Source organism: Lagenorhynchus albirostris, chromosome X, assembly GCF_949774975.1.
Source record: "Lagenorhynchus albirostris chromosome X, mLagAlb1.1, whole genome shotgun sequence".
Classification (NCBI taxonomy): domain Eukaryota; kingdom Metazoa; phylum Chordata; class Mammalia; order Artiodactyla; family Delphinidae; genus Lagenorhynchus; species Lagenorhynchus albirostris.
In genome coordinates this window covers 61,944,788-61,963,580 of record NC_083116.1, presented here as the reverse complement: position 1 = coordinate 61,963,580, position 18,793 = coordinate 61,944,788, and positions in this window count along the sequence as shown.

The window sequence follows — 18,793 nt, the reverse complement described above, 5'->3', positions numbered from 1 at the left end:
TGCGTCTTACTCTTCCGCCATCTTCTCAAATCTCCTGGTGTATAATCTTTTTAATATGCTGCTGGATTCAGCTTGCTAGTATTTTGTTGAGGACTTTTGCATCTATGTTCATCAGTGACATTGGTCTATAGTTTTCTTTTTTCGTGACATATTTGTCTTGTTTTGGTAGTAGGTTGATGCTGGCCTCATAGAATGAGTTTGGGAATATTCCTCCCTCTGCTATGTTTTGGAAGAGTTTGAGAATGATTCATGATTGCTCTTCTCAAAATGTTTGATAGACTTCACCTGTGAAGCCATCTCGTCCTGGGCTTTTGTTTGTTGGAAAAATCTTAATCACAGTTTCAATTTCAATGCTTGTTATTTGTCTGTTTATATTTTCTATTTCATCCTGGTTCAGTTTCAGAAGGTTGTGCTTTTCTAAGAATGTGCCCATTTCCTCTAGGTTGTCAATCTTATTGGCATAAAATTGCTTGTATTAATCTCTCATGATCCTTTGTATTTCTGCAGTGTCAGTTGTTACTTCTCCTTTTTCATTTCTAATTCTATTAATTTGAGTCTTCTCCCTTTTTTTCTTAATGAGTCTGGCTAATGGTGTCACAATTTTGTTTATGTTCTGAAAGAACCAGCTTTTAATTTTATTGATCTTTGCTATTGTTTGCTTCATTTCTTTTTTTTTTTATTTCTGACCTGACCTTTATGATTTCTTTTCTTAGGCTAAAACTGGGTGTTTTTCATTCTACTTTCTCCAATTGCTTTAGGTATAAGTTTAGGTTGTTTATTTGAGTTTTTTCATATTTCTTGAGGTAGGATGTTTTTGCTGTAAACTTCCCTCTTACAACTGCTTTTGCTGCTTCCCATTGGTTTTGTGTCATCAAATTTTCATTGTTATTTGTTTCTAGGCATTTTTAATTTCCTGTTTGATTTCTGCAGTGATCTCTTGGTTATTTAGTAGTGTATTGTTTATTCTCCATTTGTTTGTATTTTTTACAGATTTTCTCCTGTAATTGATATGTAGTCTCATAGCATTGTGGTTGGAAAATATATTTGATATAATTTCAATTTTCATAAATTTACCAAGGCTTGATTTGTGACCCAAGATATTATCTATCCTGGAGAATATTCCATGGGCATTTGAGAAGAAAGTGTATTGTGTTGTTTTTGGATGGAATGTCCTATAAATATCAATTAAGACCTTTTTGTTAATGTATCATTTAAAGCTTGTTTTCCTCATTTATTTTCATTTTGGATGAACTTTCCATTCGTGAAAGTGGGGGGTTAACTTCCCTACTATTACTGTGTTACTGACAATTTCCCCTTTTATGGCTGTTATCATTTGCCTCATGTATTGAGGTGTTCCTTTGTTGGGTGCATAAGTATTTTCAATTGTTATATCTTCTTCTTGCATTGATCCCTTGATCATTATGTAGTGTCCTTCTTTGTCTGTTGTAATAGCCTTTATTTTAAAGCCTATTTTGTCTGATATGAGAATTGCTACTCCAGCTTTCTGTTGATTTCCATTTGCATGAAGTATCACTTTCTATCTCCTCACTTTCAGTCTGTATGTGTCCCTAGGTCTGAAGTGAGTCTCTTTTTGACAACATATATACACGTCTTGTTTTGTATCCATTCAGCCAGTCTATGTCTTTTGGATGGAACATTTAATACATTTAAATGTAAGGTAATTATCAATATGCCTGTTCCTATTACCATTTTGTATTGTTTTTTTTTTATTGTAGGTGTTTTCCTTTTCTTGTGTTTCCTGCCTAGATAAGTTCCTTTAACATTTGTTGTAAAGTTGGTTTGTGGTGCTGAATTCTCTTCTTTTGATTGTCTGTAAAGGTTTTAATTTCTCTGTCGAATCTGAATGAGATCCTTGCTGGGTAGAGTAATCTTTGTTGTAGGTTTTTCCCTTTCATCACTTTAAATATGTCCTGACACTCCCTTCTGCCTTGAAGAGTTTCTGTTGAAAGGTCAGCTGTTAACCTTATGGGGATTCCCTTGTATATTATTTGTTGCTTTTCCCTTTCTGCTTTTAATATTTTTTCTTTGTGTTTAATTTTTGATAGTTTGATTCATATGTGTCTTTGCATGTTTCTCCTTGGATTTTTCCTGTATGGGACTCTCTGTTTTTCTGGGACTTGATTGGCTATTTCCTTTCCCATATTAAGGAGGTTTTCAACTATAACCTCTTCAAATATTTTCTCAATCCCTTTATTTTTCTCTTCTTCTGGGACCCTGATAATTTGAATATTGGTGTGTTTCATGTTGTCCCAGAAGTCTCTGAGACTGTCCTCAATTATTTTCATTCTTTTTTTTTTTTATTCTGGTCTGCCATAGTTATGTCCACTATTTTATCTTCCAGGTCACTTGTCTGTTCTTCTGCTTCAGTTATTCTGCTATTGATTCCTTCTAGATAATTTTTAATTTCATTTATTGTGTTGCTCATCATTGTTTGTTTGTTCTTTAGTTCTACTAGGTTCTTGTTAAACGTTTCTTTTATTTCTTCTATTTCCATGATTTTGGATCATCTTACTCTCATATTACTCTCTGAATTCTTTTTCAGGTAGACTGCCTATTTCCTCTTCATTTCTTTTGTCTGGTGGGTTGTTACCTCACTCCTTCATCTGCTGTATATTTCTCTGTCTTCTCATTTTGCTTAACTCTCTGTGTTTGTTGTCTTCTTTTTGCAGGCTTCTTGTTCATATTTCCCATTGTTTTTGTTGTCTGTCTTTGGTGGGTATGTTTGATTCAGTGGGTTGTTTAGGCTTCCTTGTGGAGGGGACTGGTGCTGATGTTCTGGTGGATGAGGCTGGATGTTTTCTTTCTTTTGGGCAAAACCAAGTCTAGTGTTGTGTTTTGTGTGTCTGTGAACTTTTTTATGATTTTAGCCCGCCTCTCTACTAATGGGTCGGGTTGTGTTACTGTCTTGCTAATTGTTTGGCATAGGGTGTCCAGCACTCTATCTTGCTTGTCGTTGAGTGGAGCTGGGTCTTACTTAGCATTGAGATGCAGATCTCTGGGAGAGCTTTCAACATTTGATATTACATGGAGCCAGGAGGTCTGTCATTGACCAATGTCCTGAACTCGGCTCTCCCACATCAGAGCCTCAGGCCTGACACCAGGCCAGAGCACCAAGACCCTGTCAGGATCATGTCTCAGAAGAAAAAGAAGAAAAAAAAGAGAGGAAGAAAGAAGACAAAAATAAAATCAATAAAGTTTTTAAAATAAAAAAATTAATCAAAATAAAAGAATAAAAAAGTAATAAAAAAAGAAAGAAGAGAGCAACCAAGTTAAAGAAACAAATCCACCAGTGATAACAAGTGCTAAAACTACAGTAATAAAATAAATATATAAATAAAGGACAGACAGAACCCTAGGACAATTGGTAAAATCAAAGCTGTATAAACAAATCACAGAAAAAAGCATACACCTACATAGTCACGGAAAGAAAAAAAAGGAATATATATATATATATATATATATATATATATATATATATATATAAATTGAATAGAACAACCAAATTAATAAACAATTCTCCCAATGATAATAAGCTCTAAATAGTAAACTAAGATAAACATAAAACCTAAAACAAATTAGATTCAGAAAACAAACCCCAAGTGTACAGTTTCTCCCGAATCCACCAGCTCAATTTCGGGATGATTCTTTGTCTATTCAGTTTTTCCACAGATGCAGGTTAGATCAAGTTGATTGTGGAGATTTAATCCACTGCTCCTAAGGCTTCTGGGAGAAATTTCTCTTTCTCTTATTTGTTTGCACATCTCCTGGTGTTCAGCTTTGGATTTAGCCCTGCATCTATGTGTAGGTCACCTGAGGGTTTCTCTTCCCCACCCAGCTGGACAGTGTTAAAATACCAGCTGATTCGTGGGCTCTGGCTCACTCAGGGTAGGAGGAGGAAGGGGTATGGAATGTGGGTGAGAATGTGGTGGCAGAGGCTGGTGTGATGTTGCAAAAGCTTCAGGCACACCATGTATTCTTCTTGGGTGGTTGTTCTGGGATCACAGGACCCTGGCAGTGGCAGGCTGCACAGTCTCCCTATAGGGGAGGTATGGGTAATGACCTGTGCTTGAACACAGGCTTCTTGGATGCAGCAGAAGACTTAGCACTTCATGCCCATCTCTGATATCTGTACTTATAGCCACAGCTCACTCCCTTCTATGGAGCTCATTTAGGTTGTACTCTGAATCCCCTCACCTTGCACACCCCAAAGTAATGGTCTCTTGCCTCTTAGGCAGTTCCAGACTATTTCCCAGACTCCCTCCTGGGTAGCTCTGGTGCGCTAGACACCTTCAGACTCTGTCCACTCAGCCAACCCCAGTCTTCTCCCTGGGATCTGACCTCTGAAGCCAGAACCTCAGCTCCCAGCCCCCACCTATTCCAGTGCGTGAGCTGACAAGCCTCTCAGGCTGTTGAGTGATGGTGGGTACCAATCCTCTATGTGGGAATCTTTCCACTTTGCCCTCTGCCCCCCTGATGCTGTGCTCTCCTCCATGGCTCCACAGCTTCTCCCCTGCCGACCCCCATCTCCACCAGTGAAGGGGCTTCCTAATGTGTGGAAACTTTTCCTCCTTCACAGCTCCCTTTCAGATGTGCAGGTCTGATCCCTATTCTTTTTTCTTTTTCTTTTTTCTTTTGCCCTACCCAGGTACATTGGGAGTTTCTTGCATTTTAGGAAGTCTGAAGTCTTCTGTCAGCATTCAGTAGGTGTTCTGTAGGAGTTGTTCCACATGTAGATGTATTTTTGATGTATTTGTGGGGAGAAAGGTAATTTCCACATTTTACTCTTCACCACCTTGAAGGTCCCCCGAAGTCCTACTCTTTAAATATGCTAATGTAACACTGAGAATAACAGAGGCCAGAGGCTTCCATTTTTCATTATGATTGAAGAACCTATATTAGAATGACCCTTCTAATTAGAATAACTAAACTCTTTGGAAAAAAATTTCAAATACATAAAGCCACTTTTTCAAAGTCATCAGAAAGTAAATAAGGCAGCCAAAACACGAAAGACCAAGATCTGAGGGACAAGGGGAAAACAGTGAAGACAGTCTGACTTTCTCTGTCACTTTTCTCTTCACAGAATTTATTGATTTCTAGATAAGCATGAACTAAATTTTGAATAGACTGATACATCTCAAAACTTTTGACAATTTAATAGGTCTTGAGAGACAAAAAATATTTAGGACAACCCAGGCAGCCAAAACTTGAAGCAGTATACTTTTAAGATATTAATATTTCATTAGATGGTTTAACAGCAGTTTAAGCAAAGCATAAAACAGGATTAGTGTCCTGGAAGATAGGTCAGTACACTAGGTTGTGCTGTATATATTAACACACAAAGAGAAAAAGATCATGCAAAAGACCTAAAGAACATTAGAGACATGGGCATGGTACCTAAAAATGTAACATGTATGTAATTGGAATGCAGGCAAGAGAGCAACAGTGTTGTTGAAGTAATACCAGAAGTACATTTCTAAATACTTATGTAAATGGGAAATTTTCAAAACTAATTTTTTTTACAAAACACACAATCAAGAAGCACTTCAAACACCAATCAAGAGAAATATGAAAAAAACACTCTTAAAAACATCTTAGTGAAACTGATGAAAAGCAAGTAAAATGACAAATTGATTAAAATAATCAGAATAATTAACACATTACTTTCAAAGGAACAAAAACAATAAGATATTTCAAAGAAAACAGTGGAGGACAGAAATAGAATGATATCTTTAAAGAAAGAAAAAAGCCAATCAAGAATTCTATATCCATGGGCCTCCCTGGTGGCACAGTGGTTGAGAGTCCACCTGCCGATGCAGGGTACATGGGTTAGTGCCCTGGTCCAGGAAGATCCCACATGCCGTGGAGCGGCTAGGCCCATGAGCCATGGCCGCTGAGCCTGAGCATCTGGAGCATGTGCTCCACAATGGGAGAGGCCACAACAGTGAGAGGCCCGCATAACGCAAAAAATAAATAAATAAATAAAAAATTAAAAAAGAATTCTATATCCAGCAAAAAAAAAAATTAAAAATAAAGTTTAAACAAAGATATTTTAAGTTAAACAAAAACTGACATAATCTATTGCCAACAGATTTACACCACATAGAAAGCTAAACAAAGTTCCTCAAACCTAAAAAACAAAACAAACAAACCAAAAAAAATCTTGGTTTGAAGCATGAAAAAACATGAAAGAGTAAAGAACACTGAAAATATAAATAATTAATTAAATATCTTGGTGGCATAAGACCACCTTCCTTTTTGTCAAACTTCTCAAAGAAATACTTGGGCACTCACCTACAAAGTACCTCTTTGGGAGTTGTAAGATTGAGCACAATGCACTAAAAGATCCATGAGGAATCTTGCATAGCTGTGCACCCAGCAATATGCAGATAAACCTCAATAAGTGCTGCAGAACCTGCAGGAGAAAGAAAACCTGCCTCAACCCCTCTCAGCCACAGACAGAGTGCTCACTTGGGCAGACACCCACAAAGAAGAAGAACTGTAAAAATCTAGCCTTACTGAGGGGATATTTCAGCATGATATTGGAGAGAAAAAAATCCTGTGTGAAAACATTGGACAGGGTAAGAGAAACTTTGTCAACACTGGCCAATTCCTAAGGTGACAAAATGCAAGGTTATAATTGCCAGCAGCAACCAATCCACCAGGGAAAATGTGAGTGATGGGTGAGTGCCAAGCTACCGCAGTTGAGTGGGATGCTGCTGAAGAAACCCATTTCACTCCAGCAGCATCCAGAGTGCTGAAATGGTACTTTCATGACTAGGGAAAAGACAGAGATTGGGAAAGTGACAGATAAGAATATCAAAGGGAATTAAAAGGATGTGGTTACTGTTCACACTGTCAGCTTAAAATGAACTGTTTTATCTATAAGATTTTTTTATGTAAGCCTAATGATAACCACAAAGCAAAAACCTAGAGTAGATTCTAAAAGATAAGGAAAGGGGAATCAGACTATATCATCATAAAAACTCACAAATGTACAAAGATAGCCAGTAATGGGAAAAAAATGAACAATAGAATTACATAACAATGAGAAAGTAATTAATAAGGTGGCATTAGTAAGTCCTTATATATCAATTATTACTCTGATTATAAATGTATTGAATTCAACATTCAAAGGACACAGAGTGGCTAGATGGATTTAACAAACAAAGAAACAAACAATAAACACTCAACAATATGCTGCCTATAAGAGACTCACTTCAGATTTAAGTGCACTCATAGTTTCAAAGGGATGGAAAATATATTCCATTGAAGTGGAAATGTAAAGAAAGTGGGCATAGCTATTCTTATGTCTTACAAAATATACTCTATGCAAAAAATGATAACAAGAGACAAAAATGATCATTACTTAATGATAAGGAGGTCAATTCATCAAGAATATAAAAAATTGTCTATATTTACACTCAATATGGAGTACCTCAAAATATTAAGCAAATACTAGTAGGTCTGAAAGGAGAAATAGACAATAATACATTAATGGCAGGGGACTTCAATATAGCACTTTCAGCAATTATAGCTAATCCAGGCAGAAATCATAAAGGAAATTTTGTACCTGAACTATACATTAGACAAATTAGACCTAACAGACATTTATAGAACATTCCATCCAACAGCAGTAGAATACACATTCCTCTATAGTGTACATGGACCAGTCTCCAGGATTGAACATATGATAGGCCATGAAAGAAATCTTAGCAAAATAAGAAAATTAAAATCATACCAAGTATCTTTTCTGATCACAATGGTACAAAGCTAGAAATCAACAAGAGAAAAATCTAGAAAATTTAGTAGTACGTGGAAACTAAACAACACACTCCTGAACAAATGTGTCAGAAGAAATAAAAAGGGGAATGAAAACATATTTCAAAAAGGGTGAATATTGAAACACAACACACTAAAACCTATAGAATGCTGCAAAAGCAGCTCTGAAAGGGAAGATTGCAGCAGTAAACACCTACACTAAGAAAAAAGATCTTAAATAAATAGCCTACACCCACAGGAGCTAGAAGTAACAGGCTACACCTCCAGGAACTAGAAAATAATATAGACCAAACTAAAGCCAAAGTTAATAGAGTGAATGAAATAACAAAGATCAGAACAGAAGAAAATAATATAATGATGAGAAAATACAATCGAAAAGGTCCCCCAAAATAAGAGGTGGTATTTCAAAAAAATAAACAAAATTGACAAAACTTTTAGATAAGAAAAAAAGAGAGAAGACTCCAATAAAATCTGAAATGAAAGGGGACATTAAAACTGATACTACAGAAATAAATAGGGCCATAAGAAAGTACTATGAACAATTATCTGACTTATATGTCAAGAAATTGGATAAACTAGAGGAAATGGATAAATTCCTAGAAATGGACAACCTACCAAGAGGAAAATTGAAATCTGAACAGACCAATAAGAAGTAGGAGAGTTAATCATTAATCAAAACACTATCAAAACAGAAAAGCCCGGGACCAGGTGTCTTCACCAGCTGCCAAACATTTAAAGATGAATTAATACCAGTCCTTTTCAAATTCTTCCAAAAATTTAAAGAGGAGCAAACACTTGTAAACTCATTTTACAAGGCCAGTATTACCCTGATACCAAACCAGATAAGGACACTGAGAAAAAAACAAAACAAAAACTATAGACTGATATGCCTAATGAATATAGATGAAAAGTTCTCAGCAAAATGTTGGCAAAGTCAATTCAACAATACATGAAAAGAATCATACACCATAACCAAGTGGGATTTATCCCTGGAATGCATGGTGGTTCAACATATATAAATCAATAAATGTTATACACCAAATTAATAGATTAAAAGATGACTATATGATCATTCCAATAGATGCAGAAAAAGCATTAGACAAAAATAACATCCTTTCATGATAAAAATTCTCACCAAATTTGTTTTAAATGGAACAACCTCAACATAATAAAGGTGATATATGACAAACCCAGAGCTGACATCATAGTCAATGATGAAAAATAAAAGCTTTTCCTCTAATATGAGGAATAAGACAAGGGTGTCCACACTCACTATTCTTATGCAACATAATACTGGTATTTCTACCTCAAGCAAGCATCAAGACAGAAAAATAAAACTCCTCCAAATTGGAGAGGAAAAAGTAAAATAGTTATTTGCAGGAGATGTGACTTTACATATAGCAAATCCTAAAAACTTAACCAATAAGCTATAGGAATTAATCAATGAAGTCAGGAAAGTTACAGAATATAAAATAAACAGAGAAAATCAGTTGTGTTTCTATACACCAAAAATAAAATATCTTGAAAAGAAATTAAGTATCCCATTTGCAATATCATCAAAAACAAACAAAAATACTGAGAAATGAATTCAACTAAAGAAGTTAAAAAGCTATAAAATAAAAACTACAAGACTTTGATGAAAGAAATTGAAGACACAAACAAATGGAAATTTATTTGAGTTTATGTATTGAAATATTTACTATTGTTAAAATGTCCACACTATCCAAAGCCAACAATAAATTCAATGCAGTCCCTATAAAAATTACAATGATTTTTCACAGAAATAGAAAAAAAAAATCCTGAAATTTGTGTGGAACCTCAAAAGATGCCAAATGGCCAAACCAATCATGAGAAAGAAGAATAAAGCCAGAGACATCTCATTTCCTGATTTCAAACTATACTAAAATGCTATAATAATTAAAAGAGTATGTTACTGGCATGAAGATGGAAACATACACCAATATAACAGAATGGAGAGCCTAGAAATAACCTTCCACTTATATATGGTCAGCTAATATTTTGACAAGGTTGCCAACAACACTCAATGGGAAAAGGATCATCTCTTGATCAAATGGTGCTGGAAAACTGGATAACCACATGCAAAAAAAGAAAAAAGAAAAGAAAGAGAGACAGAAATTAGACCTCTTTCTTATATCACTCACAACAATTATCTTGAAATTGATTAAAAACTTACAGATAAGACTTGATATTGCAAAACTCCTAGAAGAAAACATAGGAAAGAAGCTTCTTGACATTGATGTTGGCAATGATTATTTGGATATGACACCAAAAGCATAAGCAACAAAAGCAAAAAATTGACAAGTGGAACCACTTCAAACTAAAAAGCTTCTACACAACAAAAGAAACCATAAACAAAATGAAAAGTCAACTGTGATATTGTGATTTATAATAAGAAATATATACTTACTCTTTGTCCCTCTTTCTGACACAGAGCTACTAAAACCCTTCAAATTTACTACGTGATAAGAGAAAAAAAAGTTGTCTTTTGTTGTGTTAATGAGGTAACTTTTGAAAAGTATATCAGGATAGGAGCTGGTCACCAGAGGAACAAAACATGTGATTAGAGGGTTGGGACTTTCTGTAACACCCTCCTGACCTCCAGGGAGGGAAGACAGTTTGGAGGTTTGATTGATCAACAATGTTCAATAATCTAATCAGTCATGCCTATGAAATCATATTTTCATTAAAACCTAAAAGGAAGGGTTTGGAGAGCTTCTGAGTTGGTGAACACATGGAGACACGGAGAATGGCTCACATGGAGAGAGAATTGAAACTCAATGTTCCTTCACACATACATTGCCCTTTGCATTTCTTCCATCTAGCTGTTCCTGACTTATGTCCACTTACAAAAAAAAATGATCTAGTAAATAAAATTTTTACCTGGGTTCTGAGAAATTCTCCTGCAGATTAATTAATCCCAAGGATGAGGTTCTTAGAACCTCTGATCTATAGCTGGTGATTCAAAAGCACAGGAGACAACACAGCCTTGTGCTTGGCTTTGGAAGCTGGGAAAGGAAGTCTTGTAGGGCTGAACCCTCAACCTGTGAAATCTGAAGCTGAACTCCAGGTAGTTAGTTTCAGAATTGAGTTGAATTGTAGGACACACAGTTGGTGATGCAGAATTGTTTGGAGGTGCAGAAACTGCCTCCCACTTCACATTGGAAATTGGTCCTAAGATCCTTATAACCTATACAGAATGGGAGAAAATATTTCCAAATATGTGGAATCCAAAAAAATGGTACAATTGAACTTATCTACAAAACAGAAATAGAGCTACAGATGTAGAAAACAATCTTATGGTTATCAGGGGGAAAAGATAAATTGGGAGACTGGGATTGACATATACACACTACTATATATAAAATAAATAACTAATAAGGACCTACTGTATAGCACAGGGAACTCAACTCAGTACTCTGTAATGACCTATATGAGAAAATAATCTAAAAAAGAGTTGATATATGTATATGTATAACTAATTCACTTTGCTGTACAGCAGAAAGTAACACAACATTGTAAATCAACTATACTCCAATAAAATTTTAAAAAAGAGAGATACAAACTATATGTATAAAATAAATAAGCAACAAGGATGTATTGTACAGAACAGAGAAGTATAGCCATTATTTTCTAATAACTTTAAATGGAGAATACTCTATAAAAATATTCAATCACTATATTGTTCACCCAAAACTAATATATTATAAATCTTCTATACTTCAATAAAAAATTAATGCCCCCCACCAAAAAAAAAAACAAGATATCACCTGAACCCTATTAGAATGGCTAAAATCAGGAAGATAAAACAAGTGTTGGTGAGGATGTGAAGAAAAAGAAACCCTTATGCACTGTTGGTGGGAATGTAAACATTGGTGTAGCCACTATGGAAAACAGTATGGTGGTTCCTAAAAAAAAAAAAAGGACCGAATATATGATCCATTAATCCCATTCCTGGGTATATATCCAGAGCAACTGAAAAGAAGATATCAAAAAGATATCTGCACCCCATGTTTATTTCAGTATTATTCACAATAAAAAACATATGGAAACAACTTAAGTGTCAGTGAATGCATGAATGGATAAAGAAGATATGATATATATATACACACAATGGAATATTATTCTGCTATGAAAAAGAAGGAAATCCTACCATTTGTGACAACCATTTGGACCTTGAGGGCATTATGTTTAGTGAGTTAAGCCAGACAGAGAAAGACAAATATTGTAAGTATAATTTAAATTTATAGAATGTTATATGTAAATTTCATCTCAATAAATATAATTAGATATACATGAATAATAAATTAATATTAATTTTGAAAAGTAGAAATAAATATGCGTTCTGTATTTCAAATATATATGTGTATATATGTGCATATATATACACATACACCTACATATATATAATTAAAATGTATGATAATGATAGCACAAAAGATAGCAAAGGTAAATTGAATTAAAATTCTCCATAGTCCTTGCATCATTTGAAAATGGTAAAAATACTAATTTTTATGTCAAGGATGCATGTTGTAATCTCTGGTGTAATCTCTAAAAATATAATCCAAAAATATGTAACTAATAATATAATAGAGAATAAATGGGGAAAAATAATGATGTTGATGATGATGATAATAAATTTGATTAATTCAAATGAAGGAAAAAAAGGGTGAAAGCAAGGAACAAAGCACAAATAGGACAAATAGATAATAAATAGTGCATGGTAGATATAAACCAAAATATCATAAATTATATTAAATATAATAAGCTAAATACTCCATTTAAAAGGCAGAGACCCACCTCCTAGAGAAGTGGAAATAAAAACAAAAATAAACAAATGAGACCTAATGAAACTTAAAAGCTTTTTCACAGCAAAGGAAACCATAAACATGATGAAAAGACAACCCTCAGAATGGAAGAAAATATTTGCAAACGAAGCAACTGGCAAAGCATTAATTTACAAAATTTACAAGCAGTTCATGCAGCTCAATTTCAAGAAAACAAACAACCCAATCCAAAAAAGGCAGAAAATCTGAATAAACATTTCTCCCAAGAAGATATACAGATTGCCAACAAACACAAGAAAGGATGATCAGCATCACTAATCATTAGAGAAATGCAAATTAAAACTACAATGAGGTATCACCTCACACAGGTCAGAATAGCCATCAGCAAAAAACCTACAAACAATAAATGCTATAGAGGGTGTGGAGAAAAGGGAACGCTTTTGCACTGCTGGTGGGAATGTAAATTGATACAGCCACTATGGAGAACAGTATGGAGGTTCCTTAAAAAACTAAAAATAGAGCTACCATACGAGCCAGAAATCCAACTACTGGGCATATACCTTGAGAAAACCATAATTCAAAAAGTCATGTACCACAATGTTCACTGCAGCTCTATTTACAATAGCCAGGACATGGAAGAAACCTAAGTATTCATTGACAGCTGAATGGATAAAGAAGATGTGGCACATATATACAATAGAATATTACTTAGCCATAAAAATAAATGAAATTGAGTTATTTGTAGTGAGGTGGATGGACCTAGAGTCTGTCATTCAGAGTGAAGTAAGTCAGAAAGAGAAAAACAAATACTATATGCTAACACATATATATGGAATCTAAAAAAGAAAAAAAAAAGGTTCTGAAGAACCTAGGGGCAGGACAGGAATAAAGATGCAGACATAGAGAATGGACTTGAGGACATGGGGAGTGGGATGGGTAATCTGGGATGATGTGAGAGAGTGGCATGGACATATATACACTACCATATGTAAAATAGATAGCTAGTGGAAAACAGACACATAGCACTGGGAGATCAACTAGGTGCTTTGTGGTCACCTAGAGGGGTGGGATAGGGAGGGTGGGAGGGAGACGCAAGAGGGCAGAGATATGGGGATATATGTATATGTATAGCTGATTCACTTTGTTATAAAGCAGAAACTAACACACCATTGTAAAGCAATTATACTCCAATAAAGATGTTAAAAAATAAAGTAAAATTTAAAAAAATAAAAAGCAGAGAAATCAGACTGCATATAAATCCACATAAACCCACCAAAATATATGCTGCTTCCTGAGGTACATCTTAAGTAATGGACACAGAAAGTTTGAAAACAATGTATGAAAAATTATATACCTTTTACACACTAGCTAGAAGAAAGCTGAACTAGTTTTACTCCACATAAGAAAAAAAAATAAACTTCAACTCAAGAAGTATTACTAGAAAAAAAGTGAAATACCTTATAAAAATAAATAGGCTAATCCACCAGGAAGGTAAAATAATTCTAAATTTGAATGATTCTAATAGCACAGCTTCAAAATCTCTAAATCAAAAGTTGTAAGAATTAGACAAGTAGACAAAAAGATAAATAGACAAATATATTTAACTCCTTTTTCTCAGTAACTGATAGATCGAAAAGATTAAAAATCAATAAGGCATATAAAGGCTTGAATTACATAATAAAAAAATTGGGTTGTATATAAAAAGTACCCAAAAGCTGAAAAAACTGACCATATTCTTGATATTAAAGAAAATTTTAGCCAATTTCAAGGTATAGAAACTATACAAAATATATTCTGTTTCTGAAGAATAATTAAGCTATAAATTAATAATTTTAAAAAGTAATTAGAAAATATCCGTATCACTGTAAATGAACCTATTGCTTCAATATAACATTTAGAGCTGACAAGCCCCTAGCAAAACTAATCAAGTAAAATATTAATAAGAATAACAACAACCATAATAGTATCAACAATAGCACCTGCAATGTTAGTTAATGTCCCCTAACACACTTAGTATCTAATATATGCTAGGTTCTATACTAAAAATTTGCATGCATTGTCTCAAGGTTTCTCAACACTGACTACCCATTAGACTCACATAGAGAGCTTTTATAAAGTAATGTTCAGACACCATCTAGACTAATTAAATAATAATAACTGCCAGTGTGTATCAGTCATTCATTGACATTTTTGTAAAAGGCCCTTAGGTGATCTTAATATGCTTCATGGATGAAGAACTGTTGCATTATATCATGCAATCATTGCAGCAAACTTATGAGGCATTGCTGTTATCAATTACTTTATTTTCATAAGAGAAAACTGAGATTAAAAGAGCCTAAATAAAATACTCTGTGTCACACAGTTAGATAATGTAATTATATAGCCAATTATTTTTTTCCAAAGCATAGGAAATGCTATGGTCTCTCCACCTTCTGATAACCACATTGTATTGGAATAGTGGTTTTGAGCTGCTGTACTCCTGGGTTACACCTGGAGTTCCCTGAGTGACAACTAATACTTCTCTGGAGTTTAGGATAAAGGCCATAATTTTAGTTAAATCAAGCCATACCATACACCTAACAAAACTCTCACCAATCCCTCTTCTGTGTACATTTTTGCTGGAATGAAAAACCCCACCAGTTTAATAAAAACTTTCCTGCCAAGGCCCAAGCTATAATTGCACACTCCCTCACTTGCTGCACCATACAGTAAGACTTCTGCAATATGAGCTCCTTGAGGGCAGAGACTACATGTTATTTGCTTTACTATCCCCAGAAGTTAGCTCAGTGCTTGCCACATAGTAGGTACTCAGTAATAGTGAATGAATGAATGAGTGAATAGATGAACAGGGAGGGAGCTTCTCCTATAATTATCAATGACATCAGTCTGACGGCTTCCAACATATTTCTCTACTTATCTTTGATAAATGCAAAATAAGTCAGCCCTACGATTTTTCTCAAGCTCACAGTGAAGGGTTATTATGTTCAAAGGTTAAGTTGTCCTCCTCGACATAGATCTCAACGTTAGGAATGTTTCCCAAACTTCTTCAATTGGCTACTGATTTCTTAGAGCAGCTAATGTCTATTGGATGCTCACTGTGTTTCCAGTTATCTTTATCTGAATTCAGCCTCAAAACAGTCCCATGAGGTAGTTACTATTACTATCTTTATTTTACAGATGAGAAAACTGAGTTTAAGAGGTTAAATAATTTGCCCAATATTACCTAAGGGTACAGCCAGATTTATTTCAATTTGAGCATGGCTCCAAGATGTAATTATAGGCTCCATTGCTTCTCAAATAATAATAGCTAAACCTAACATATTCTGAGCACTCGTTTTCCAGGCATTCTAAAAGTGCTTCACATATCTTCTTTCCTTTACTTCTCACAAAAAAAAACTATGAGAGATAAATACTGTTATTATCCCCAGTATTTACTAATTAAAAAAATTAGGACTTTACACAGACTTTTTTATGTCTGCAGTGTTTACCCTGCCTACTCTATTTAAATTATTTCTACTCATTTTTCAAGCCATCACTTAAACAGTATCTTCTCAGAGAGGCCAATCCTTGATTCAACCCAAACCCTCAGGTCTAGCTCATCACAGCTATTTTTCTCTCTCATAAACATAAACGCTTATACCTTTTCTTGATGAGACTTAAAAAACTTGAAAATTATTAATTTACATTAATTGGATGGCTATTTGTTAAATGTTTATGTCCCCTATAGGATAGTAAGTTCCATGGAAGTGCGTACCAGAGGTTTTAATTATTACCCTATATCGAGTGTCTGGCACATAAAAGACAGTCAGAAAATAATGTTGAGTGGTATAAATAAAACCAGGCATTAAACTATAATTCCTGATCACTGAACATATATTCCCAATCACTAGTTAACTAAAACCTCTCTGTAAATTATCTTCTCAGCCTATGATTACCTCCCAGGAAAATGAGTCTCATACAATTTATTCTTTTAGGTAGAATAATATTTATTTTCATTTTCCTGAGTTACCCTATCTTCAAGCAGCAAAGGAAGCCCTTTTATTCTACTTTAGCAGGATTTGGTTGGGGAAATAATTCTATTTTTTCCTCTCTGTATTCTTTCTGGGTATGTGGACTTTGATCATTTCCCTTATCAACACTCATCTTTCCAGATGGAAGAATTCCAATTATTTAAATTTGTCCTGCTTAAGGTCACTCCTCAGCTTCTCTGTTCCTCTGATCATTTTAGAGTGGTATTTTATTTTGGATCATCTTAATAAATGAACTTAATGATTAAAATGACATTACAATAAATGTTGTCAACAGTAGAATTTTAGATAATTGTGAAAAACATGACAAAACAAAACCAAAAAATCCACTTTGACTACAAAATACATGTTGATTTGTAGCCTTGGTTAGAGTTCTTTTCAGAGTGATGCTATGTCAGTTATCAAAATAACTTTAAAATTTGCTTTTCAATCCATTTCTTAGGCCAGACTTCTGAAATCCAACATTTTCAGTATTTAATATAGTTTGGAATTAATCAATTCCTCATTGTTTCCAAAGTTTACTTTCCAAAAAATGCTAAGTAAGAATTTATAAAGGACATACAAACATTTATCTGATGAGCACAAGGAGATTCGGGTCATCACATTCTAAAAAAGAAATTGCCAGTTTAGTTGGAATTACTGTTTCCTGGTGTTTCAAAGGAAATTTTGAAGCTAAGATGACATTGACAAATTGCCACTATTTATTTTAATGGTGTAATGCAATCTACCAGTAGTTCTACAATCTGAGGTTTTTAGGCAGTTGACCTGACCAACTAATGCAAACAAATTAGCCTCTTGGGTGTCAGCTGTATTCTGTAGTTAATTAAATATCATAATCTAGCATTATTTGATATATAATCTCTACTATATAAAGCATTTTACTGAATGTGAATGGGAAAATTATAACATGTCTTTGTTAACTTCACTTATAATCATTTCTATAAATTTCATGCTCAAAATATATTTAAAGTTCAAATCAGGCAAAAATATGTAAGCATCATAGTTACTCCCCTAGATACTTATCACAGTCCTTTTCCCAGCCTCAAAAAAGTTTAACTTTGAAGCTCAAGTTTGAGTCCTTGATCTCCATTGCAATATATGTATTTTTGTCTTCCTAGTTAATATTTTATAAATTAATTTCATTCTAAGAAGAAAATCAGTAAACTAAAAGGAAGCTATGAGTGATAACCATTGTTTACTTGTAAGGATAATTTAAAACTGGGACAAAGGCTATTTCTGTAAGAGCATACTAAAGTGACCAAAATTAATTTACATGTATGTATTTTTCCTTCCTACTTGTCAAAAGGCCAATTAGCAAGCAATAACTTGTCTACTGAAGAGTCAGTTCTATTCAGTCCCAGTTATATCTGGCTGCTCAGTGATCAACCTACAAATGAATGATAGAAATGATAATGATGAAAGCCTGAAAATCAATTTTTCAGAGGTCCAGGTTTCAGAATACTTTATGGGACCATGGCTCATTTACAGAACATGTGTTTGACGAGGCTGTTAAGGCCTCTGGATTAACAGATTATGAGGAAAAAAGTAAAGTACTTATGAAGAAAAAAGGAAAGTGTATTGCTTATATGAATCCAACAATATGACTAAACATGTTTGAACCTGTTTTTTTCCTTGATAGTATGTTTTTGCAGAAAATGTGATTATTGATACATGGAAATATTGCTCATTTCTTTAAATATAAATTATTGTACATTGGTATATATGTTTTTATATTGGAATAATAATTGTATTTTTCAGAGCACTTGAATGCTGTAGGATTTTATCTTTTCCACACTTTCATAATTATTCAAATTTGCTTCAACCTGCAATTCAACACAGTTATTAAACAAATATTATGTGCAAATACTTGTGTTAGGAGTGATGGAGGAAAACTTCACGATGTCTAACCAGCAAGAATTCACACACATGTGGGAGGTGGACATGTATATGTACATATATTTAGGTACAACTTTAATATATGGCTACCTTAAAATATTAAACAAATAGACAAAATATTTTATTATTAATTATTGATAGCTTAGTATGTACCAAACAAATTGCTAAACTTTTTAAAGTGTGTTTCCTCATTTAATCCTCAAAATTACCCTATAAGACAGAGTCTAGTTTTAAGAAGAAACTGACATAGAAAAGTTATATCCA